The sequence below is a fragment of the Pleurodeles waltl genome, chromosome 8 (assembly GCF_031143425.1).
Source record: "Pleurodeles waltl isolate 20211129_DDA chromosome 8, aPleWal1.hap1.20221129, whole genome shotgun sequence".
Lineage (NCBI taxonomy): Eukaryota > Metazoa > Chordata > Amphibia > Caudata > Salamandridae > Pleurodeles > Pleurodeles waltl.
Window position 1 is genome coordinate 516,206,024 of NC_090447.1, and position 25,226 is coordinate 516,231,249.

Sequence of the window (25,226 nt, forward strand, 5' to 3'; positions counted from 1 at the left end):
ACCTGGGCCGCACCCTTCGTGCAACACGCCAGAAAAGAATTTGATGTACCTTCTGCCGAAGAAAGGAGGGGTGGAAAGCTTAAACATGAAGCAAAGATGACGCATTCTCTATTTGAAGGTCATATTCAGTGGTTAGGTTACTCTTTGGGCTGTTCTTTGTTTATAAGCTGAACACACCTTACTTTGGCGTTCCCTTTTCCACTAGCAAGGTTAAAAAAACTGAAAATAGAACTGCGCCCGCTTTTACTGCTGAAGTCTGTCTTCACATCTGACTATTGAGGAAGGAAGGGGGCCGAGGTCTAAGAAGGTCTTCGTTCTTGTCATCTTGAGGAAGAAAAATATTTTTTTAAAACCCTCATTGTATATTTCTTTTTGTTTTATTTGCGCCTTTTTTAAACCTCATCTAATCATCTTGCAGTGACAGTGCAGAGGGAGTGGTGAGTTGCAATATAGTAAATTCGCAATAACCAGGTGCTAGAGAATCAATTGATCGTTCATCCGGAATGGAGGGAGAACCGCAAAATTGTTGCTACAAAATAAGTCTCTACCATGAAAAGACCTCGAAAAAGAGCTAGAGTCCCGCTTGTCTAGATGACAACGGTAAAGCTACTCTGAAAGGGCAGGTCTCAAGAATCCAAAAGGACTGTTGAGAAGAAGATATGATTGTTCAAGAGCCAAGGTGAAGAGGTGGGTCTTTAAGGATTTTCTGAAATTGAGGAAGTCAATTTCCAGTCTCAATGGCAGTGAATTCCACAAGGAGGCACCCTAGACATGAAAAGCTCGATGGCCTGCCTAGAATATAACTGGTTCAGTCGTCAGTAGGCACGCTTAGTGGACAGGAGGCGTCTGTTCTATTGGTAAAGGACAAACAGTTTTGTAAAACAGTTCAATGTGTAACCATGGATGGATCAGGGCATGAGGGCAAGTGTTTTTAAGGTTACTCTTTCTTTTACTGGAAACCAAAGAATGGATATCAGAGCCGATGTGATGTAATTGCATTCTTTCAGCTGAAACAACAGACGAGCTGCATAATTTTGAACTCTAATGGAAAAGGAGCGTATGGGCTCTTGCAATAACACAAGTAGACATGCTCCCTACAAGGTTTAGGGTAGTTTTGTGAAAGCAGCGCAGCGATGGCAAACTACATTTAGGAAACATAGAATCTCATTATGAGTCAGCCAGTAATTTGTTATGGTGGTACCAAGGCCAAAGGTACTAATTCAAGGTCGTATCTCCACCCCAATTTCTGTCCAACCTCAGTAACCAAGAATCTGCAATAAAATTTTCAACCTAGAATTACTGGAACCAATTCTGCATATTTTTACTGATTCAGACCTGTTTCAGTGCTGCACACATAAAATATATTTTGGGAGACAATATTATCGTTATGATAGTTCTGTATTTCAATATTTCAACTGCAATAATATGATGCAACAGCTTCGAAAACAGATCTTTGTTAATGGTCAATTCTGCACGCGCTTCAAATAAAGTATCCCGAAAGAACATTTAGCCATCTTGTCTCAGTTTTTCACACACAGGGCAAGAACGTCAGTGTAAGCCATCCTACCTTGATGGATGAGGCGTCCACTCTGTGGTTGATAACAAGGTAAGCTGGCTGGATTGGAAAGAACAGTGCATGCTTTGATGAGCATGTATGAGAGAGAAACTGTGTGATGGTGTGTGTTGATAGTAGGCAGAATGGATTGTAGATGGTAAGCATCTTTTGTGAAGTTTTGCAAGTTTGATAGTAAGAACAGTGGGGTAGTGATATTAATGTAATTGGTGGAAGGATAAGGATAGAATAATGTCTATTTTCCCTATTTCAGGCAGTGTAGGAATTCCCAACCCTGCCCTCTACATACAATATCCCTAGATGATAGGTTCTTTGACATAAGACATTACATTTGAGTAGGGAAAAATATACCTTATTCTTACTTTCCCCTTACTTTCTTTGTTTTTAACCTCAACAGAGGCCCACATTCTCAATAAATATTCTATTATATGGACCCTCTAGTCAATTTTAACAGTTTACCTCACCAATCCCACACTACTTAATTCACCACCGGCAAAAAACTGTAAAAGATCTCCAGTAAAGAGCCCCCTCGAGGGGCCAGTCAAGCATTGCAGTGCCGGCCTGACGAGGAGCAAAGCCTGATGATGAACCATGTCACTGTATGATGAGTAAGGGCTATTGTTCCTGAGTTTGGATACTCTCGGGAATTGGTTGATTTCCCCCAGGGGCCCTGCCCTCGTACCTTTAGGGGTCTCCACCCCTCCTCGCCCCTGTCTTTTCTCTCTCATGTGGCTTCTTCCCTTGTTGTCTTCTTCTCCCTGAACCTTAGAGTCTGACTATAAGGGGACACTCCCTCTCCTGGACACCGGAGGCCAGTAGCCTCTTGTGATAGGGTAAGAAACTCTCCCCTTCCTTATTGTCCTCCGCGCAATGACGTATTTTTATGTGATTTATGCCCTATGTACCCAGAACTGCTGTGTCCTGCATGAATTCGCGCACGTGTGTTGTGGATTGCTGTGTATTGCTGTGTCACCTTGTCACTCTCAGTATCGGTCTGATTTGTTTTATTTCCTTCAGGTCCTCCCCAGGTATTTCCTTGGCAAGGTAGGCCCCTCCGCCCACTCGGGTATTACTATTTCCTACACCACTGTTATTTTATGATTCAGCGCTCATTTGGGCATGAATAACAGGGATCCTTCGCCCTGATGAATGCCCCGAGACCTTCCTAGGCTCATTTTTTGAGGGCAGAAACATGTTGGCGTCTTTCTTTTAGATAGGCGACCCAGTGAGTCATTGCTCTCACATTGGTGTACCAGTCTTCTTTTTAATCACACCAAACAGAACCTTCCATTAAATAACTCACATGGGTATCTGTGTAGGTGTTTTTATTTCTTAGTCTAGCTGGATCCCTTTTCCAGAACCAGAAACTATTTACGCACTCCCTCCTGTTCTTTTAACAGTGAGGTTGAGTCCGCCCAGGTGGCACTGTCCTACCTGGGTGGGGCTAGATGGTCATATGATGAAGCATGACACCATAGAGTGTGTGAGACCACCTAGTCCGTAAAGGAAATTCCCCTCCCAGACTTTCCACCACAGTCCACCCATGTCTCGCCTCTAGTTGAGGATTACGAGGGGCCTAGTGTTATAATTGATATACTAGTGATTCGCCCCCGTTACAAGAACCCCGTACTCCCAGTTGTGTTCATGTATTTTGGGAGCTGAGTACGGTTGTGTTCCCTGTTTGCCCCCTACTCCCACATTTTCTCTCTCAGTGTGTTTTGATTATGGACCAAGCAAAGCCAATTGACTGCCCAGTGGTATGTTTAGTGCTCAAGCTATTCAGCACTTTCCTAGAATTTGTAGTGAAGTCCATAGCATGGCCTGAGCAAGTGCTGGATTACTTCATCAATACTCTGCTGGAGAAGACGCTTTGGGGAAAATGGATGTCTGATGAGAATATTGACACTGGTAACCAGTACCTTTGGAGTGCCACTGGCACCAGAAAAAATGAGAGGGTTCCACAAAGCCATAATCACTAGGTCATATGATTTTAGAATATGAGACATTACATGCTAACTTGGAATAACTTCTTTGACAGTCATAGTGGAGTGACACGGTGGCTACAAACTCACCCTATTACTTGGAACGTAGAGATTTTTCAGATGTATCTAAGGTGGGATTTTCTGCCTTTTATTGGAAGGCATTAAAATTGCTTGAGAAGTTGTTAGAAGGGTCGCAGACATAGCATAACTTTCTTGAAATTCTTCCCAGTGTTGCTGGTTTTATGGGCAAGGGAAATGGAAAACAGCAAAGTGACTGTTTTTTTAATAGATGATGAGTTGGGGTCAAAGTGATAAAGAAGCAGTTCACCAGTGACCTATGGATTCTGTGTGTGCCACAAGAGTTAGTTTTGAGGGTTATTTTTGAGAGTCCTGCACTGGAATATGATGTTTTGAGCAGGCCACCTAGCTGGTCTGATCAGGTAGCTGACACATGTTCTTTCAATCAGTGGTCGAGACTCCATGAATGGCTCTGCCTGCCGAACAGTATGGAGAAGATGTGGAACCTAGAACAGTGAGGGCACTACAATTGGTGGAAGGTTCACTAGCCCCATTTACACAGTGCACTTAGGGGCAACCACAAGTTCAGCAGAGGGAGAGTATGGAAGAATCATATTGATATAGCAGGTATGATGTCAAGAAGGAATGACTTGGTAAAATGTGTCAGGACATGAATTGCGAAAAACGTGTAACTGATTTCTTGTAACTTGGCAGGCATAACATTATCTAGGGAATGCTTTTGGGAATAGGAGCTAAAGTGAAGGAGTCCTTTGGAGAAGGATGTTGGAAGGATAGGCCAGGCAGAAAGGCAGGAAACAGAACAACAGGCTAACAACCACAGGACACGTTGTGAATGGGATCATGAGCCAATTGAGAGATGTGTGCGTTTCCACCTGAGAAAATTGTTACTTTGAGAGACCATTTCTATTTAGTTCATTTAGATAATTGGCGCTCGTGGGACCTAGGATGCAAACAGGCTTGTATGTGAAGAACCTGTTAGTAGATGGAGGAAGTTTATGCCTTACAGTCATGAACAGCAGTAATCCTGGGTAGTTGAGGTAGGAGAGAGCTGTGCCCAGAGTTAACCTAAGAGAGACACTTGTAAGTTATAGAGCAGAGATGAGGCAGGATATTCAGATGTAAGGATGGGAGTAAGCTATCTGACAGGAAGGGTCTGAGCATTCTTTGGAGATTCTTAAAAAAGGGGCTATGGCTCCAGGGCTGCTTTGGACATTTGTACAGGATTTGAGCAAAATGTGCAGGTTATTGATAGAGATAGGAGATGATGTGGAACTTGAGCAGGTGAAGGGCCGAGGGGGGTACATTTAGCTGGAGGGAAAGCAAAAGACTATGGGCTACTAAAAGGTATGTCTTCTCTGGAACAGAAGTGGCCTGTGAAAATTTGATATAGATTTGCATAAATTCTATTATGAGGTAGGCCGGGAAGCATGCTTCAAGCAGCTTGGTCTAGATGCTGAAGTGATATTGGCATCCTGGCAAAAATTGGAGAACTTGTGTTGAGGCCCATTGTTGCCTGCCCTGTGGGAGTTGGAGGAGAAGAGGTCGAGGCCTCATATGATGTTAAAACACTTGGATGAAAATGACTTTTTGTAGTCATCAAGGATAATGCTATTGAAATCGCTAAAACGTTAAAAAGGGAAGTAGATATGAGACAGGTGGGGTAGGACAGATCTGTTCTTACTGAGAAGAGACTGGAAAGAAGTGCACAAACTGGTGGCTAGCAATCAGGCTTGCAGTAAGGTGGATGGGGAAGTGCAGGTTTTGCAAGGCACACAGCATAGTAGTGGGTCATTGGTTATAAATTGTCTATTTGGTCCACATACGATGAAGTTTACTTGGCCTTGCTTGGATACGGGATGTAGTCGATGAAAGTGATTTTGGAGTGGGGAAAATATCCTTGAAATGTTGGGTAATAGCAAGAACACCTCAGGGGAAGAGTTTGCTGATGCCAGAAAAGAGAGGGATCAAAGTAAAGGTGGTGGGGATGGGGGCGGGACAGGGAAGGTTAAGGTTAGTGGAGCATAGGAAAGGAATTTAACAAGGAATGTAAACCGGAGCATCCTGGACTTGGTGCTGACAGACTGAGTGGGACCTGAAGGTGATACAGGCACTAGAAATAGAAAATTGTATGTAAATATCGAGACCTGTTAGAAGCGTTTACGTTTAAATGGGAGCCATAGGGGGAGTGAAATATTTAAAGGTGACGAGTGAGGGGTTATCATCAGTTGTTTTTAGTGCGATGTCAGGGATATATAGAGTGAGCGGCTAAGCTGAAGAACTGTGAAATGCAACCTCTACTTGCTTCTGAATAAAGCAACATTTACACAAACAGCAATCGTGTTGGGGTCGTCATGCCCCAACATTGATGGGTGAAAAGACTTGTGAAACTTAGTGATTCTTCTGTAGAAGTTACAATGAATGCATGTTTTGGGCATAGTGCATGGGTGGGAATGGGGAATTACAGCTTTTTGTGTGTTTTCTCCTCTGTTCCCCCAATATAATTCACTTCAGGGCTGAACTGGCCATTCGGCCATGCTGGCATTTGCCCGCGGTGCTGCATGTGAGGAGCGCTGCTTCCGGAGCTGGAAGGGCTGCCATGACTCAAACATACCCCTATGGCTGCATTCCTCCACAGTGGGGCTGGTTAATTTTTTTTTGCCTCTCTATTCCCCCTTAAATCTACATACCTACAGGTCTGGTGGTGCATTTCTAGTGTAATTCGGCATGGTAATTTATGTGCAGCGTTATTTTCATGTCCAACTGCACTAACAGTAACACCCATGAATGGTGCAACCCTTTGCCATGACAGACACCAGGACGTTGATAGCGCGTCCAGTCTTTACAAATTACTTGTACTTGGACACGCCAGAGGTCGGTGAAGCTTTTAACCGATTTGGGTTCTCCTCATCCAAAAATAGTCGGATCTCTCAAATCAATAATCAATAACCATTATAATCAATACCCAATACTTAATTAATAGATCAAAATGACACATTAGGAATCAATAACAATCAGTATTTTGACGCACCAAGACCTTTCAGTCATGAATAACCACACCAGTTTATTGAAAGTTAATGAATTTATTTCCCTATATTAACAAAGCTAGCACAATATAAGTGAGTCTCAAAATCAAATGGTATACATATACGAACATTACTAGCTGTCCATAGCAACGGAAGAAACGCAATATTCGCAAAATCTGGATTATAATGCACTCGGTTATAGCAATGCAAATCACTAATATAAGCAACTGAATTTGACTAATTGCATACATCGGTCTGCATAACAAGATTTCAATTTAGCATGGTGCATCAAGTGAATACCTCAACTAACCTCTAATTAGCATTGGCATGTGGGGCTTCATGCAAAATGAATTTAGTCAACACAAATTTAGAAAACTTCTACCTTGGGCCCTATCAAAATAAGCAGTTGGTACCTAGGAAGGAAAACACAATGCATAATACAATTATCCTTTCATATTTACCAAATACAATCTGCATTCAAGAAAAGTCTTTGCCCTTCAGGTACCGGTTCGATCAGTATGGGGCAGATTTCAAAGGGGCAAAGTTAAAGCAAGTTTTCCTTGCGGCAGCAAGGAGAATGGGGCAAACGTTACTGCATGGGCAGGACGGGGCAAAATTAAAGTTAAAGTCACTAGGGTGAGAATTCTTTAAAGTCTCTTTCTCTGCGACAGAGAAAAGGCATCAAAGGGTTCGTTCCAAAATGACGTCTTGAATCAGGCTTCAAAATGGCATCGTAGAAAATGGCTGACTTCTCTTTGTCCGGTGGGTTTAAGTAAGAAACATTCCAAATTCTTCAGGGTCTTCCATTGGAGGGTTCATAGGGTGGCTTCCTTTTGACCAATGAATAGTGTCTTTCTCCTAGTACTCATTTATGCATAAGGTGTCCTTGGAGCCTTGGAACACAAGTTGCAACAAAGTTTGCCAATTAATTCTATAACAGAGCTTTTACTGTCTGCACCTGCAGAAACTGACCTTGCTTCAAAGGGGATGAAGCTAGCCTAGCACGAAACCTTGAGATAAGTGTATTAGTCATTTCTACTGGAAAAATACAACCTTAAAGTAAAATAATATGTCTTTGTTAGTACAAGTGAAAACCACGCAGTTAAATTTGAGACCAGGCAACTAGGCCAAAGCCTCTGCTAAATTTAAGCAAAGCATAAAACAGTTTCAACAAGAAAATCATAGAATACATTTGCAATTATGACGGATTACTACATTTGTCAATTCTTCATGATTAATTAAGCTTGTTTATAATAATGGCGAACTACCTCGTGGGCACAATTTCCCACGTACATTATTGTTCTTTGCTAAAATCACACTACTTTATACGATTTTGTTACATGATATATGAATATTTGTTAGCCTCTCTTTTTCTGCGTCATCAATCCCTCTTCTGATGACTAATTATGTCATCACATCAAATCTTCCACCACAAATGTTATTAAAATTCTGTTTTAGTAATTTGGCACTTCAGTCAATTCCCTCTTCCTTTTTGTTCCCTTTGATTTTTCCCTGTATATTTCTACTATTTTATTTTGTTCTTTCTCTTCTCTTCTCTTCTCTTCTCCTTTTGTTTCTTGATTTCAATATTTTAATAGCTTTCCATATTCCCCAAATACCTAATAAGCAGATTAATATTAATACTAATCCTTTTACTATTTTCAATAATAGTCCGTTCCAAATGTTGCTGAGCCAATTTCCCACGGAAGCAAATCCTTTTCCAACCTTTTCCCATACTCCTGGTTCTTTCAATTCTTTCAAATCTGCACTCTCGTTAGTTAAATTTGTAAGCATTTTTCTAATTTGCCCACTGTTGTCTGGAATATAAGAACAACAGTGACGTGCACTAAGCATTTTGCAAACACCTCCATTCTTTGCTAAAAGAATGTCTAAAGCAAGCCGATTTTGAAGAGTCATAGCTCTTTCTGCAGCAAGTTCAGCATCAATCAGGATCATGGCTCCTGAGAATTTTGTCAGCATGTTATCCACAATAGTAGACAACTTTTGTATTTTAATTGAATTCAATATGACTCCTACTGAAGGAATCATCGCTCCAAATATATCTCCTACCACACCAGAAGCTGTCTCCCTCTTCTGAATACGATGTAATTCAGACAGCTTTGGAAATTTCTTTAAGTCGTCTAGTTGAAAAATCTTTGGAAATACTATTCCCAAATAACATCTCCCATACCATCCTTTTGGAAGACGATAATAGGCATTGAGTCCACAAATGTAGTATACTCCTGGAGTAGCTGGATCTAGGCCATTTAGCATGAACGTCCATTTAGCCTGAAACAAAAACACGTGTTTACATTCACTCGTTCCCACAAAGATTGTGTCATAATATGATTTAGGTCTATATATGCAAAGCTTTCCTACATGTACTGCATCTAAAGCTAATTTCCCTTGTGTCTTTATCGCGGCAAAAGCATAGTTATCTACAGATGTCCTTTTGTGTAATTCCCTTTCTAATTTCTCCTTCACCACTTTCCTTCTATCTTCAGTGTGATCTAAAAATATTTTCTCTACAGGTGAAAGCAAGCATGTAAGGTTCTCTCTAGGAGCTTGAGCTGTGGAAAAAGGTGATAATGGTTCAAAGAAACCCCTAACTATTTTTATATAATAATCTCTTGCTACTTTACTTAAGTTCTCTATTATGGGGACATATGAAAACATGACATCATGATAGGAATATAAGTATTGAATAGACTCCAGGCCATAAAATCTGGTTAGTAACAAACTACATGAAATTCCATACGTGAGAGGCATGCTATGATATGTTACTCCTTCTATTACTGAGGTAGGTATTTGTGTGCACACATAACAATCTTTCGCATCCATTGTCTCAACATACTCATTCAGCAAGCGATAGAAGACGTTGGAATATAATTCTTTCTTGTTGTGTAAATATTTCTCATCTTGTTCGAGTTTCTGCAAAGGAGTTAATTCAGTAGTAGGTTTAGAAGTAGAAGCATCATTCGCGTCTCTTTCATTCTCTCCATGCATTCCAAGAACTATTGCTATAATTATTAGTACACATGCAGTTATTAGACCTATACACATGTATTTACAACATTTCATTTTGTGTCCTTTTGTAGTGTAGCCTGTCATGATCTATATAGAATCAGAAAGTTTGAAGACACTCTATCAAATCAAATTTGCATATATATATATATATAGCTGAACGAGTTAAATGTTGACACAGTTTTCTTTAGCAGCTTAGTCTCTTATCGGTTTAGCAGCTTTGTCTCAAGATCGGTTTCAAAGTCAATCAAGTTATCAATGTCTTATCCGGTTCAAAAGTTAATCAGGTTGTCAATGTCTTATTCGGTAATGTTCATGAAATTTTCATTTCTCAAGTACCAAAGTGTCGTTCTGCTTCTTCGTTTTCAAGACTGAGAGATAGAAATTCGTCTGACCAATCGTTAGTGGCTGTGTATGCCCACTCTGGACCCGAATATCTTCTGCTCGGTATTCTTTTCCTTTTCAATTTTGCATCACCTTTTGATTCTCTCTCGCTGATGTCTTGTTCTTTGGCTGTGTCCTTTTCTTCACTCGGTGATGTAATTACGATAGACACTTCTTTTCTTTTCTCCTTCAATTTTGGCCCTTCATTTTCTTTTAATATTTCTTTAGTCTTTGATTTCACTGGCGATATGCTTTGTCTCCGTTTCGCGCTGCTTTCACCTGATGGACCTGCAACCGGTTCTGTAAGAATTTGAACGATTTCACTCTGTTCTGTCTTGTCTCCTTCGCCTAGGAGGTCAATCAGGTTTTCCTTTTCTTTGCCTGTATCGTCTGCTTCTGGGAAAGCCCTCCTCTTATTAGGCTCTCCTGCTTCTTCACCTGTGACAGGATCTTTGTCACCTTCAGGATCTTTGTCGCTTCCTGAGGCTTCTTCTCTGTTGTCCTCAAAAGGATTGACTGCGTCTTCCTCAGAAAATATTTCTTCTGTCTCGATTTCTGCTTGTTCGCTTTCAGGCTCTCTTTGTTCTGTCTCAGTGCTTGGTACTTTCCTGTCAGCTGCTGGTAATTTCAGCGCTTCAACTTCCTCTTCTGTGGGGCACGTCAGCCTTTGCGTGTGACTGGCGTGAATCCAGTTGGGAATTCCCGCACACTTCACAGCGGTGGTAGTTGTTAGAATCACTTGAAAAGGTCCTTTCCAACGGGGTTCCAGACACGACTTCCTCATGTGTTTCTTTATCACGAACCAGTCACCTGCCTTCAGGGCGTGTCCTGGACCTTGGATCGGTGGCAAGGTGGTTGCCTCTACCTGGTGAGAAAAAGAGCGGACCACATCAGCCAGACCTTTGCAGTAGTCCAATACCATATCATCGGTAATATTTACAAGAGCATTTGCAGGAACTGCTGGAAGTCTCATGGCTCTGCCCATGAGGATTTCGTGAGGTGATAGTCCAGTTTTTCTATCAGGTGTGTTTCTCATTGACATTAACACCAAAGGCAACGCGTCAGGCCATTTCAAGTTTGTGGATGCGCATATTTTCGCCATCCTCGATTTCAATGTGCCATTCATTTGCTCCACTAGTCCTGATGCTTCAGGGCGGTAGCTACTATGCAATTTATGTTCGATGTTCAACGCTGCACACAATAATTTGATTACTTCGTTATTGAAGTGACTTCCCCTATCTGATTCTAAAGAGATCGGGAATCTGAAACGTGGTATTAATTCTCTCAAGAGTAGTTTTGCAACTGTGAGACTGTCATTTCTGCGTGTAGGGTATACTTCAATCCAGTGACTAAAAATACACACAATCACCAACACATACTTCAAGCCTGCATGCACAGGCATCTCAATGAAATCCATTTGCATCCTGCTGAATGGCCTACCTGCTCTTCCAATGTGGCTCAAATTTACTACTGTTCCCTTCCCTGCGTTCATTTGTTGGCAAATGACGCAACGATGGCAAACTGCATCAGCAACTTGACGGAATTTGGGATTAAACCAATCAATTTTGAATGATCTAATCATGGCATCCCTTCCAAGGTGGGCTTGTCCATGATACAACCTGGCCAATTGCGTTAAAAGACTGTCTGGTAGAACCAATCTCCCTTCACTTGAAACCCACAAATCATCCGGTTTCTTTATGCATTGTAGTTTGCCCCATGAGAGTTTCTCATCCTTACTGACATTATTTTGTAGGAATTTCAATTCTTCGATTGTATCTACAACTTTTAGAGCAAATGCTTCACTTGGTTCAAGTTCTGGCTCATTTATCAAGTTCCATTCGTCTCTGAGCAATATACAGCACAATGCGCAAAACCTTGCGACTTGATCTGCATATCCGTTTCCCAAAGAAACATAGGGGGTCATCCTGACCCCCGCCGACGGCGGATGCCGCCGGACTGGCGGGAACCGTCAGAAGACCGTACCGCGGTCAAAAGACTGCGGCGGTCATTCTGAGTTTCCCGCTGGGCTGGCGGGCGACCGTCAGAAGGCCGCCCGCCCGCCCAGTGGGAAACCCCCTTCCACGAGGATGCCGACTCCGAATGGAGCCGGCGGAGTGGAAGGGGTGCGACGGGTGCAGTTGCACCCGTTGCGATTTTCAGTGTCTGCCACGCAGACACTGAAAATCTATGTGGGGCCCTGTTAGGGAGCCCCTGCAGTGCCCATGCCAGTGGCATGGGCACTGCAGGGGCCCCCAGGGGCCCCACGACACCCGTTCCCACCAGCCAGGTTCTGAGGGTGAAAACCGCCAGAACCAGGCTGGCGGGAAGGGGGTCGGAATCCCCACGGCGGCGCTGCTTGCAGCGCTGCCGTGGAGGATTCCCTGGGGCAGCGGGAAGCTGGCGGGAAACCGCCGGCTTCCCTTTTCTGACCGCGGCTTTACCGCCGCAGTCAGAATGCCCCCGGAAGCACCGCCAGCCTGTTGGCGGTGCTTCCGCGGTCGTTGGCCCTGGCGGTCCATGACCGCCAGGGTCAGAATGACCCCCATAGTCTTGTGATTTCGAGTGTGCACTGCATTTTACCACTGCTACTTCTCCTGGTAACTGGATGGCGTGTAACAATTCTCTTATTCTTTCACCATTTTTCACTGGTGATCCTGAAGAGGCCATGAAGCCTCTCTGTGACCACAATTGTCCAAAATCATGCACTATTCCAAATCCGTACTGACTGTCAGTGTAAATGGTGACTTTTATTAATGCGGAGAGTTGGCAAGCTCTAGTAAGGGCTACTAGTTCTGCTACCTGTGCGGAGTAAACTCCCTGAAGCCAAGATGCTTCCAGAACACCTGTTATTGTACATACAGCATATCCTGCTTTCAATATTCCTAGTGCATCTCTTAAACATGAACCATCAACAAAAATAATTTGATCATTTTCTTCCAATCGGGTGTCTTTGATATCAGGTCTTGGTTTAGTACAAAATTCAGTCACCTGAAGACAGTCGTGCTCGATGTCTTCGACGTTCTCAATTTCGACATTTTCACAGGGAAAAAAGGTTGCTGGATTCAACGTAGTGCACCTTTTCAGCTGCACATTGGGTGATCCCAAGATTACTGTCTTGTACCTTGTAAGCCTAGCACCGGTCATGTGCAGTGTTCGGGAACGAGTCAAAAGTATTTCGACTGAGTGAGGGACCATAACTGTTAAAGGATGTCCCATCACTATTCCTTCACTCTGATTTAGGCTTATACCAACTGCTGCTACAGCACGCAAGCATCCTGGTAAGGCTGCTGCGACTGGATCCAAAGTAGCTGAAAAATATGCTACTGGTCTGTTTATGCCACCATGGGCTTGAGTCAAGACAGACAAGGAACATGCATCACGTTCATGAAAAAACAATGTAAAAGGCTTTGTGTAATCAGGCATACCTAAAGCTGGAGCTCTGCACATGCATTCCTTTAATTCAATAAAAGCATCCATTTAATCTCTTTTCAACACTATTTCATCCAGCGCATCTTTCTGGGTCAGTTTCAGTAAAGGTTTGACTAGGGCCGAGAAATTGGGAATCCATTGGCGACAATAGCTCACCATTCCCAAAAATTTTCTCACATCTCTCCTCGTTTTGGGTGGACTCATTTGAAGTACACTTGTTTTTCTTTCTTTCATGATTCTTCTCTACCCTTTCTCTATTTGGTGACCCAAGTATTTCACTTTCTTCTGGCAGAATTGCAATTTTGAAGGAGACACTTTGGGGGGTCATTCCGACCCTGGCGGACCATGACCGCCATGGCGGAGGGCGGCGGAAGCACCGCCAACAGGCTGGCGGTGCTTCCTGGGCTATTCTGACCGCGACGGTAAAGCTGTGGTCAGAAAAGGGGAACCAGCGGTTTCCCAACGGTTTTCCCCTGGCCCAGGGAATCCGCCATGGCGGCGCTGCTTGCAGCACCGCCATGGGGATTCCGACCCCCTTCCCGCCGGCTGGACACCGCCAGAACCAGGATGGCGGGAACGGGTGCCGTGGGGCCCCTAGGGGCCCCTGCACTGCCCATGCCACTGGCATGGGCAGTACAGGGGCCCCCTAACAGGGCCCCACAAAGATTTTCACTGTCTGCTTTGCAGACAGTGAAAATCGCGACGGGTGCCACTGCACCCGTCGCACCCCTGCAACTCCGCTGGCTCCATTCGGAGCCGGCTTCCTCATTGCAGGGGCTTTCCCGCTGGGCCGGCGGACGGCCTTTTGGCGGTCGCCCGCCGGCCCAGCGGGAAAGCTGGAATGACCGCTGCGGTCTTTTGCCCGCTGTGCGGTCATTCGGCGGTAACCGCATAGCGGGCGGCGACCGCCACCCGCCGCGGTCAGAATGACCGCCTTTGTGTCCATTCCTTCCCAAATGGTTCAATAGGGCAATAGTGTCAACCGTACAGTCATTTTCTGTCTTGGATGCGATCAGTAAATCGTCAATATACTGTACCAAGGTTGATTCAAAAGGTAATTGCAATGATTCCAAATCTTTCTTTAGAATCTGATTGAAAATTGATGGTGACTCCGAAAACCCTTGAGGAATTCGACACCAACTGTAGACTCTGTCCAGGAATTTGAAGCAAAAGAGAAATTGGCTGTCCTCATGAAGAGACACAGAAAAGAATGCTTGGGACAAGTCGATGACTGAGAACCGCTCTGCATCACAGGGAATTTGAAACATTAACACAGCTGGATTTGGTACCACAGGACAACATTTGACTATTATGTCACTTATTTTTCTCAAATCTTGAACAATTCGGACCTTTCCACTCGGTTTTATTAATCCCATGATTGGTGAATTACATAGACTACCTAGTACTTCTTTCAGTACCCCCTGTTTCACAAACTCATCAATGAGTTGGGCGACTTTTATGAGAGTGTCTTGTGACTTATGGTATTGTGGAGTCTGAGGAAAATTTACATTGGGTTTTACAGTCACTTTCACTGGTTCTGCTCCTTTAACCAATCCTACTTCTTTCCCTGTCATATCCCACAATTCCTTTTCAACTGTTTCCTGTAACTCAGCAGGAATATCTGCTTCAGTGAGCATTGGATAAAGAGTAATCAGGGGATACTCTTCATCAACAGTTTCCACTTCGTCCCCTCCTAAACTGTCCTCCTCTTCCTCATCACTGTTTGTCTGAATTTTAATTCCATCATTTGAACACATAATCGAGCATCCCAATTTGCACAATAAATCTCTCCCTAATAGTGATATCGGGCTTGAGTCACATACCACAAATTTATGTGACCCTTGATAGTTACCAATTCTGACTTGCACTGGATCTGTGATTGGGTTTGTCAGATACCTATTTGCTACTCCCACTACTTGAACTGTTCTCCCAGAAAGTGGCAAATTTGGTACTTCGATACTTCTGACTGTAGAGCGTGTAGCTCCGGTGTCAACGAAGAATGAAACGATGTGACCCATAACTCTTCCTTCCACATACAGTCCCTTCTGATCAACTTCCAAAGATGCTGCAAGCATACAATTTCCCTCCTCATCTGAACTTTCACTCTCCCATACATCGTTTATTCCATTCTCACTGTGTAACGGGAATTGGTGTACTGCGTCATTTTGATTCATTCCTTGACCCGTGACCTGTTGAGGAAGCATTACTTGTTGCTGATTCATTGATGCTAAGGGCATTTGCATTTGCTGATTAGGTACCATAGGAAACTGCTGTTGCATTGGCTGCAACTGTGCCATTTGTACACGGGGCATTTGCACCTGCTGTGGTTGTACGGGTTGTAAACCCTGCATCTGATTCACATTATTTTGGAAATTTGGATTTGGACCTCTCATTTTCGGTCCTCTCATATTCTGAAATGAATTGACATCATTGTTTTGCTGACCTACACCTTCCTGCACCAACATTGGGCACTCCGTTTCCAATGCCCGACGATTCCGCACGTGTGACATGGCATTACCTTCTTCATTGCCTATATACCGTTTGGAACCACAACAGTATTTAAATCAGGACCATTATTCACAAAACCTCCTCAATCTCATCACTGCAGTATTTTGCATAATTCAACACCTTATCGATCGACTTTTACTGCCAACAAATCAAATGCATTTTAATAATCTGGCTAATTTCGGGTCTCAATCCATCCACAAATCTGAACACAAAATGGAGCATGTCCTTTGCCTCAATCGTTTCCGTACCACTGTAATTTTTAAACGCTTTCAACAATCTCTCATAGTACGCATGTATCGACTCCTTAACCTCTTGTGCTGTTCTGTCAATTCTCTGCCAATCCACATTTTTCGACGCAATCTTTGTTTTCAAGCGCTCAATCACCTTGTGGTATAAACTCATTACCGTAGGCGATGGTGCACCTGTGTCCCTATCTCTTTCTGGTTCACTTGTTGGCCAACCTTCAGCCCTTTTACAATCTTCCCACAAATCTGCCGGAACCACAATTTCGAATAAAGTATTCAGGTCTTCCCAAAGACATTTTGCGAGTTTCACAAATCTATCTGTTTGTTGATACCATTCGATCGGTTTCTCTCTCAATTTAGGGAAATCATCCGTAAAGGATTGAATATCACACCTGTGCCACGGTACATGGACAAGTTTTCCCCCTTGCCGTTTCTCTCATTGGTAACATGGTTATCAGATCATCATTCTGTTGTACTTTCTCATTCCGGTCTGGGGTACTCTCTTTCTTCTTGTCCTTTTTCTTAACCCACCTGCTCTCCCATTTATCTAAACATCTCCAAACCTGCGCGCTTTGCAGTATCTCTTTAAGGTGTGTTTTCATTCCTGCAGATCTCATGTGTTCAAAATCTTTTGTCTCAAAGTCTAACCTGTAACTTCTGCTCAAGTGTTTGGTTTTACCTATGTCGATTTTGTTTCTGTCTGCAATTTCTTGTAACTTCTTATGTATGCTGCTTACTTCTCTTGTAATTCTGGGACACATGTATCTCAGCTCTTCTTCGGTGTATGATTCTAACCTGTTCAGACCCATTGTTCCCTGTACTAGTTCGTCTGCTTCCATGCCCAATCTTATTTTATTCAAATATTCTTCTCCTTTCCCGCTGGTTGTACTCTATGGGGAGTTCAGGCTGTTCAACCATTGTGTTAACTGTTGCGCGTTCAGTCCCATCAATGTAGCACTTACATCGACCGCTACTGATGGTTTCTGTAACGTTTCTGTTTTTGAAGTTAGCGGTACTGTTAGTGGTGGACTTGACCTTACCACAGTTGACGGAGCACAAATTGGAATTGGACTAAATTCCAACAAAGACCCAGATCTATTTGGCAGTGTTCCTACCGGAGTTGTTTCTGGAGTATTTTCTATGCATTTCCTCCCTGTCTCATTTTGTGTCATTACCCCTCGGTCTTATACATTCGGCTTTGCCTGGATATACAATGGTACTGGCGGACCTACAGTGATAGGCAGAGATATTGCATCCGGATTCTGTCTGTTCCCCGAATTCTGTGGCATGTTAATTCCCACATTATGGTTCATCATTGGTGGCATATCTAACTGGTTTTCTGCTATTTGAATGTATTTCGGCACTTCTTGCATCTGCTTTTGAGGCATCAAACTTTTTGTTGATTCGGCTTGAATCAATGTTGGTGTTTGGTAATTCTGTCCTCCCTGTACCATTAAACTAGAAGTCATTTCCAAATTATGCTCATCACAATAGCGCCTTTGAACCTGTGGCTGATAATCATTGACAGGTTTCAATTTCGGCACGTCAGGATATATTCTCTGAACTTGTGGTATTTGTGGTGTAAAAGGCATGTCGGGACTACTTTGCCTCTGCGATATTCTCAAATTCGGTGTTACAGTACCCTATATTGGTTCTGAAGGGGCAGTACTAGTGCTTGGGCCATTTTCGCTTTCCACATATGGTGGCGGGCGGTCATTTAGCAATTGCAGAATTAACTCCTCATCGTCTGATTCGTCTGACCTTTTTGAATTTCTATTGTCTTCTCTATCTCTGGACTGACTCCTGTTTGTTTTATAGGTAGCTTTCCTTCCTTCCGTCTCTGCTTCGTCAGTAATTGCTGGAAACAATTTAATTCCCTGCAACACGTCTGATCTCCAAACCTTTTGATTACTATCCCATCTAGCATCCGCTAGTGTCTTTTCTACTTTTCTCACTCTTGTTTCAAATTTCTTTTGTTGTTGCCTTCTAGCCATTAGCTCCCAAATTGCTAATGCTTCAAACTGTGCTGGTCTTGGAGGTACTTTTATGTCGTATAGCGCGAATCTTAGATTCTCCAAAACTCTTAGATTAAACGACCCATGGATAGGGAACGCTACACTTCCATGCTTTTCTGTTAATTTACACCATTGCTTTAACCAAAGACATGGTGCGACACCCTTTTCTTCAATCACGATGTAAGCTGGTGTACCCTCAGGCGGTGTTTCTTCTCCTACATTTGCTTTAATATATACATCTCCCCTCAAGGCACTCTTAAATGCTTTGAAAAATATAATCTTTCCGTCTTTTATTTTCCTTAAAAAATGTAATCGATAAGTGACTTTAATTCCTGGAATACTCTTCGCTTGCCTTTCCCCACCAATTGCGCTTCACTGGCTGTGTCCAATCTGTGCGCGACCCTTCTCACCAACCAACCTATCCCAGCGCGGCTCCTAGTGACGTTACACCCACACACTGCGGCTGACAAAGTCTTGCGGCTTGTCCTCCTTCATTCAGCTTCACTCAAAACTAATTTCTGCAATATATCGCGAGCACTAACCAAAAAGAAGAAAACAAATCTGTCGGTTTACTACAGGAAGGGTAATACAATCGCTTCAGAAACCTTAGGGATTTTTCACTAGCCTCGGCAGTTATTCCATCTTTCTCGGTTTCCCACTTTCGCAAGCAAAATTTGACCTGCAAACTTTACTCTCAACTGATCAATGAACTATTCTAGCGCGCCTTAGAATTTGTCAAATCTCAAAGTCAAAAATTTTCTTTCATGCCTCAATATTCATACTGACTTGTTGACCACGCCCGATCAACCTACTAAACCGAACAGATTACAACATCAATCAAGTGTCTCATATACTTTTCAACATACTCCGGAGTCTCTTGACCTCGCAGGGCCCGTCTCAACATCAACAACCACGTGGACAATTTTTCCTGCACAAAGTGCTACACACATATGAAGTTCGACGACTTCCCTACTCTCACACTTTGGAGTATCACTCCTCTAAAATTTTTGATTGGGGTTCGTAACCCCCTAAAATCCTCACAAACTTCACTATTCATCTGCGGCATAAGCTGTGCAAGCGTAAACCCTAACTTCACTCATACTGTCAATAGAAATGCCAAAAACATTCTCACACCTCCATTTCCTCCATTCGCAAGCTCCGAGATTCCGGGAAAGTCATTGGGGATTTAGGGCATCATCATCTCTCCAACTTGTTTTATCAAAGAAAATTCTAACTTGACTCCGTCTATTGTTCGGTTGGGGTCCCATAGGGCGAAACCATCAATCTCTGCTACCATCTACTGATAGCACGTCCAGTCTTTACAAATTACGTGTACTTGGACACGCCGGAGGTCGGTGAACCTTTTAACCGAGTTGGGTTCTCCTCATCCAAAAATAGTCGGATCTCTCAAATCAATAATCAATAACCATTATAATCAATACCCAATACTTAATTAATAGATCAAAACTACACATTAGGAATCAATAACAATCAGTATTTTGACGCACCACGACCTTTCAGTCATGAATAACCACACCAGTTTATTGAAAGTTAATGAATTTATTTCCCTATATTAACAAAGCTAGCACAACATAAGTGAGTCTCAAAATCAAATGGTATACATATACGAACATTACTAGCTGTCCATAGCGACGGTAGAAACGCAATCTTCGCAAAATCTGGATTATAATGCACTCGGTTATAGCAATGCAAATCACTAAAATAAGCAACTGAATTTGACTAATTGCATACATCGGTCAGCATAACAAGATTTCAATTTAGCATGGTGCATCAAGTGAATACCTCAACTAACCTCTAATTAGCATTTGCATGTGGGGCTTCATGCAAAACAAATTTAGTCAGCACAAATTTAGAAAACTTCTAGCTTGGGCCCTATCAAAATAAGCAGTTGGTACCTAGGAAGGAAAACACAATGCATAATACAATTATCCTTTCATATTTACCAAATACAATCAGCATTCAAGAAAAGTCTTCGTCCTTCAGGTACCGGATCGATCAGCATGGGGCAGATTTCAAAGGGGCAAAGTTAAAGCAAGTTTTCCTTGCGGCAGCAAGGAGAATGTGGCAAAAGTTACTGCATGGGCAGGACGGGGAAAAATTCAAGTTAAAGTCTCTAGGGTGAGAATTCTTTAAAGTCTCTTTCTCTGCGACAGAGAAAAGGCATCAAAGGGTTTGTTCCAAAATGACGTCTTGAATCAGGCTTCAAAATGGCATCGTAGAAAATGGCTGACTTCTCTTTGTCCGGTGGGTTTAAGTAAGAAACATTCCAAATTCTTCAGGGTCTTCCATTGGAGAGTTCATAGGGTGGCTTCCTTTTGACCAATGAATAGTGTCTTTCTCCTAGTACTCATTTATGCATAAGGTGTCCTTGGAGCCTTGGAACACAAGTTGCAACAAAGTTTGCCAATTAATTCTATATCAGAGCTTTTATTGTCTGCACCTGCAGAAACTGACCTTGCTTCAAAGGGGATGAAGCTAGCCTAGCACTAAACCTTGAGATAAGTGTATTAGTCATTTCTACTGGAAAAATACAACCTTAAAGTAAAATAATATGTCTTTGTTAGTACAAGTGAAAACCACGCAGTTAAATTTGAGACCAGGCAACTAGGCCAAAGCCTCTGCTAAATTTAAGCTAAGCATAAAACAGTTTCAACAAGAAAATCATAGAATACATTTGCAATTATGACAGATTACTACATTTGTCAATTCTTCATGATTAATTAAGCTTGTTTATAATAATGGCGAACTACGTCGTGGGCACAATTTCCCACGTACATTATTTTTCTTTGCTAAAATCACACTACTTTATACGATTTTGTTACATGATATATGAATATTTGTTAGCCTCTCTTTTTCTGCGTCATCAACGGTGAAAACATGGCCTCGTGCAAGAGAATGGTTACAAAGAAGGGTTTTAAGCCACCTATGCACAGAATCAAAATGGCAATAGCTCAAATAAGAGTGCTTCCAAAGGAACTTTTTTTCACATTAATTGTTTTTGATAAATTTAAGCAGCCAAAACAGATTGTTTATATAAACTTAGGAAACAAGAAGACCAAACAACACACAGTAATGGACATAATATACGAAATAGAGAAATATTCATAACAAAAGGTGTGTTAAAAGCTCTAATTTACTATCTAAACAATATGCTCCTACTACTTCTATATAGAATAGTTACACAAATGGGAGAGGTTAGATTTTTATGGAGATAGCAAGACATGTATATGTCAAGGCAACGTCCTGGTCTCTTGGAGCCATGAGTGCTTGAGACCCTCAGCAGGACAAAAGGGCCTTATCATGAATCAAGTATCGGTTACTGTAAATGAAATAATAAAAATAATACTTAGAGCTAAAACCAGGCAGCCATCGTAAATAAAGGAACCATCCAGTGGTACAGCAAGGAAAGAATTGAGGTGTGCATAGATTGCATCAACACACGAGCTATGTGTTCAAGCCGAAGAAAAGCCCGTCCCAAACTGATGTAGAATTAGAGCAGTTAAGGTAGGTACCATTTTAGGCAACATTGTGCCTCAAAAATCTGATTTTGAGTGCACTTTACGGGCATAAATAGAAAGGTGTTAGTTGGAACAATTTAGATATTCCCCTATTTGGGTGGAGCTTTTCTTCTTGGGTATTATCAGCAGGTACTGTGACATCAGAACCCAATTGTAATAACATATTACAGTTGAGCAGCTATGTTATTTCTTCATTACAGGTGACTACTACTTGACAGTAATAAGGAAATTAGAGACAGCCTTTCATACATGGATTGCAGGCTACACTTATATATGATACATAGACTATATTGTTGTAAATGCTACAGAAATCCAATCCTGAATTCGTATTTCAATGTGTGCAATTTCTAGGTATCCAAGAAGTACAGCACATAGTAGTTTTCCCCACAAATATTGTTAATAAAGTTGGGAGATAAAACTGCCACATTCCAATGAAGCACCAAGGAACAGGAAAAACATGCAGTATTGCTGCATTAATTCCCGTTCTATGTTGAGGAACTTAGAATGGAGAAGTAATAGTATTTATTGAGTCCAGCATTAAGAGCCCAAATAACATTTCTCTCAGAATGAGGAGAAGTGGTCAGTGCAATCTACTATTTCTAGGCCCTCCCCCTCTCTCAACAATAATTCACAGCATATTACTCCCTGTGCATGTGAATATGTTTGTTTTATATCATTCTAATTTTCATGCATAATAGTTATACACAATAGTATTTAAATTGAGCCAGGACACACAGGGTTAAATCCTTGCAGTGAGGTAAAAAGCCTTGTAAATATTACAAAACGAAGAGTTTTCACTAGTTACTTAGGTTGCACTGTACTAAAAACATGGCTTTGACCTTTGAATTGTAGTAATAATTGGGTGAATATACATGTACTAGAACACTTGCACAAAGAAACCTGTTTTATTGGAGCACACTTATTTTCACTGGCATGGCATGAGGATATAAATCAAAGGTGTTCTGCGCAGCTGCCACACATCACTTTAAATCTGTTTTTATTGCACTGATTTTTCAAAGAGTAATGGAACAAAGTATTGCAATAAATGTGAATTTACGATGAGGACAAAGAACACAATTGGATTTTACTGCACATTGAGAAGAAATATTATTCACTATTTCCAACATTTTGTGAGCACTTCGGAAAGAACATGTTCTTTTTGTGAATGTTGGCTAACGTTCATTAGTCATAATTATATATGTGGTTCTTTGTAATTGAAAGTTAACATGTTCAGCTTTAAGAGTTGCTGACTAATTTTCCTTCATAGTTATTTGGAACTTATAAAGGAGAAGCCTTTCCAGTGTGTACGTGTTCCTGGTTAACAATCTTATTTAATTCTACGTAATTTACTTTGATTACAGCCGCTGTTCTAAGGCTTACCTCCTCCATTTTCCCTGGCGAGTCTCTACTGATTCGTTTTCACAGAGTTCTCTTGGGAAAGATGTCGCTCCCTCCTCCTGTGTCCCTCGGCCTTTCTGCTGCTCTTCTCAAAGGCCCTTATTAGGAGTGACCGGTAATTATGTTGTGGCGGGCAGTGCTTTATTTGTAAAATAAGTGCCAATGCCTAAAGGATTTTCTCAGAAGCCCTTGGCTGTCGCTGTTTGAATGTCGGGGTTGTTGAATACCAAAGCTGCCTAGTCTTCATTCCACCCATGCCTCTTTCATCTCTCACCATACACTCCCTGTCCCTTTCTCTAACTCTCTATGGTAGGCACACCATTTTGGCGCAATTCCAGGTTTACTACTTTTAGTAAATCTGGGACTGAACCAAATTCCATGAGTGGATGCATGAGAACACCCATGCTCCTGCCATAGAGCGCTTACCACAGCAAAATATAACGCAACGCAGTGCAAGTCTCTGCATTGCGTTACATTTCTTTACAAATTCACAAAAGTCTATGCAGACACCCCCTTGTGTGGCTTTGTAAAACCCATTTCAGGACTTGCGCTGCCTGGTGATGACTTGCATCACGCAAGGACAATGCAAGTACTTAATAAATCTGGGCCCAAGTGTGAGACTAGAGGCGATCTGGCTTCACATGAGCTTCTCTGTGTATTAATTAAATAGGCAAAACGCTCTTTTAGTCAGTCGTTGATATTTCAGTTTTTTTCTACTTTTTCCCTCCTACAATGTCTTCATATACAAATGTATACAGGCCCTCTGTCTGCTTCATCTTCTCACTCTTATCCCTTCACAAATGTCATGGATTTCTGAATTCACAACTAGGTCAAAAAACTTGATCCTGGACAAACTACATTTTCTTTATGGGATCAGTGCCTTATCTGAAAAAGAAGGGTATTGCTTAGAAGCAGGCTGCCTTTGAGTGTGAATAGAGGTGCTTTTATGAACAGCGTGCACCTTAGTCTTTCAATTTGTCCTCTGATATTTGAATATTGCAGGGAAAGGCTGTTTCATTCAGGTGCTGAATACAGCCTGGACGGATACTGCAAGAAGACTGCGTGAGGCACTGAATGACTTCAGTTCGCTCTGCAGATGTGGATAAAGTTTGAGAACTCTGTAGGATTGCACCCACTCAATCATGTTTGGCTCTCCACACAATGACCTGGTTCAGCAGACGTCTGCGAATGACGATATCCAGCGTGTTAGCTTAATGACGTCAACCCTAATTGCTGACAGCGGTTAATTTGTACAGGTGGGTACTGGTGAACCCCACCTGCCCTTATTTTAGGGGACCAGTGCTTCTTGTTTCCTCTCGCTGGCCAAACTCCTGAACCACTGCTTGCCTCTTATCTTGTGATATTATGTAATTCAACAAATGCAAAGACTGCCCTGCCCACCAAGTGAGTTAGGATTTGTTGGGGCTAGTAGAGCACAAGCAAGGTCCAGGCTTAAGGCCTTCAGGGGTACTGGCAAATGCTGTGCACCAGAATATCTCTGCCTATCTCATTGCCTTGGCCCAGTACAGCACTGCAATCCTGGTTCCTTTATTATCTTAGGACAGACCTTAATATAAGCAAGTCGAATTAGCAGCTGCCTAATAAAAGCCATATCAATTCTAGAATAATGCCTACAGGGAGTGCAGAATTATTAGGCAAATGAGTATTTTGACCACATCATCCTCTTTATGCATGTTGTCTTACTCCAAGCTGTATAGGCTCGAAAGCCTACTACCAATTAAGCATATTAGGTGATGTGCATCTCTGTAATGAGAAGGGGTGTGGTCTAATGACATCAACACCCTATATCAGGTGTGCATAATTATTAGGCAACTTCCTTTCCTTTGGCAAAATGGGTCAAAAGAAGGACTTGACAGGCTCAGAAAAGTCAAAAATAGTGAGATATCTTGCAGAGGGATGCAGCACTCTTAAAATTGCAAAGCTTCTGAAGCGTGATCATCGAACAATCAAGCGTTTCATTCAAAATAGTCAACAGGGTCGCAAGAAGCGTGTGGAAAAACCAAGGCGCAAAATAACTGCCCATGAACTGAGAAAAGTCAAGTGTGC

At 42.2% G+C, this 25,226-nt stretch overlaps 1 long non-coding RNA gene across 1 annotated transcript in view; it reads left to right on the plus strand.

Moving 5' to 3' along the window:
* The first annotated feature begins 1,522 nt into the window (after nt 1–1,522).
* The window catches only part of LOC138249119 (uncharacterized), a 138,460-nt gene continuing 114,756 nt past the window's right edge, over nt 1,523–25,226 (plus strand). The window contains exon 1 of the long non-coding RNA XR_011194728.1: nt 1,523–1,606. This is a non-coding gene — a long non-coding RNA (uncharacterized lncRNA). The remainder of the gene's footprint in view (nt 1,607–25,226) is intronic.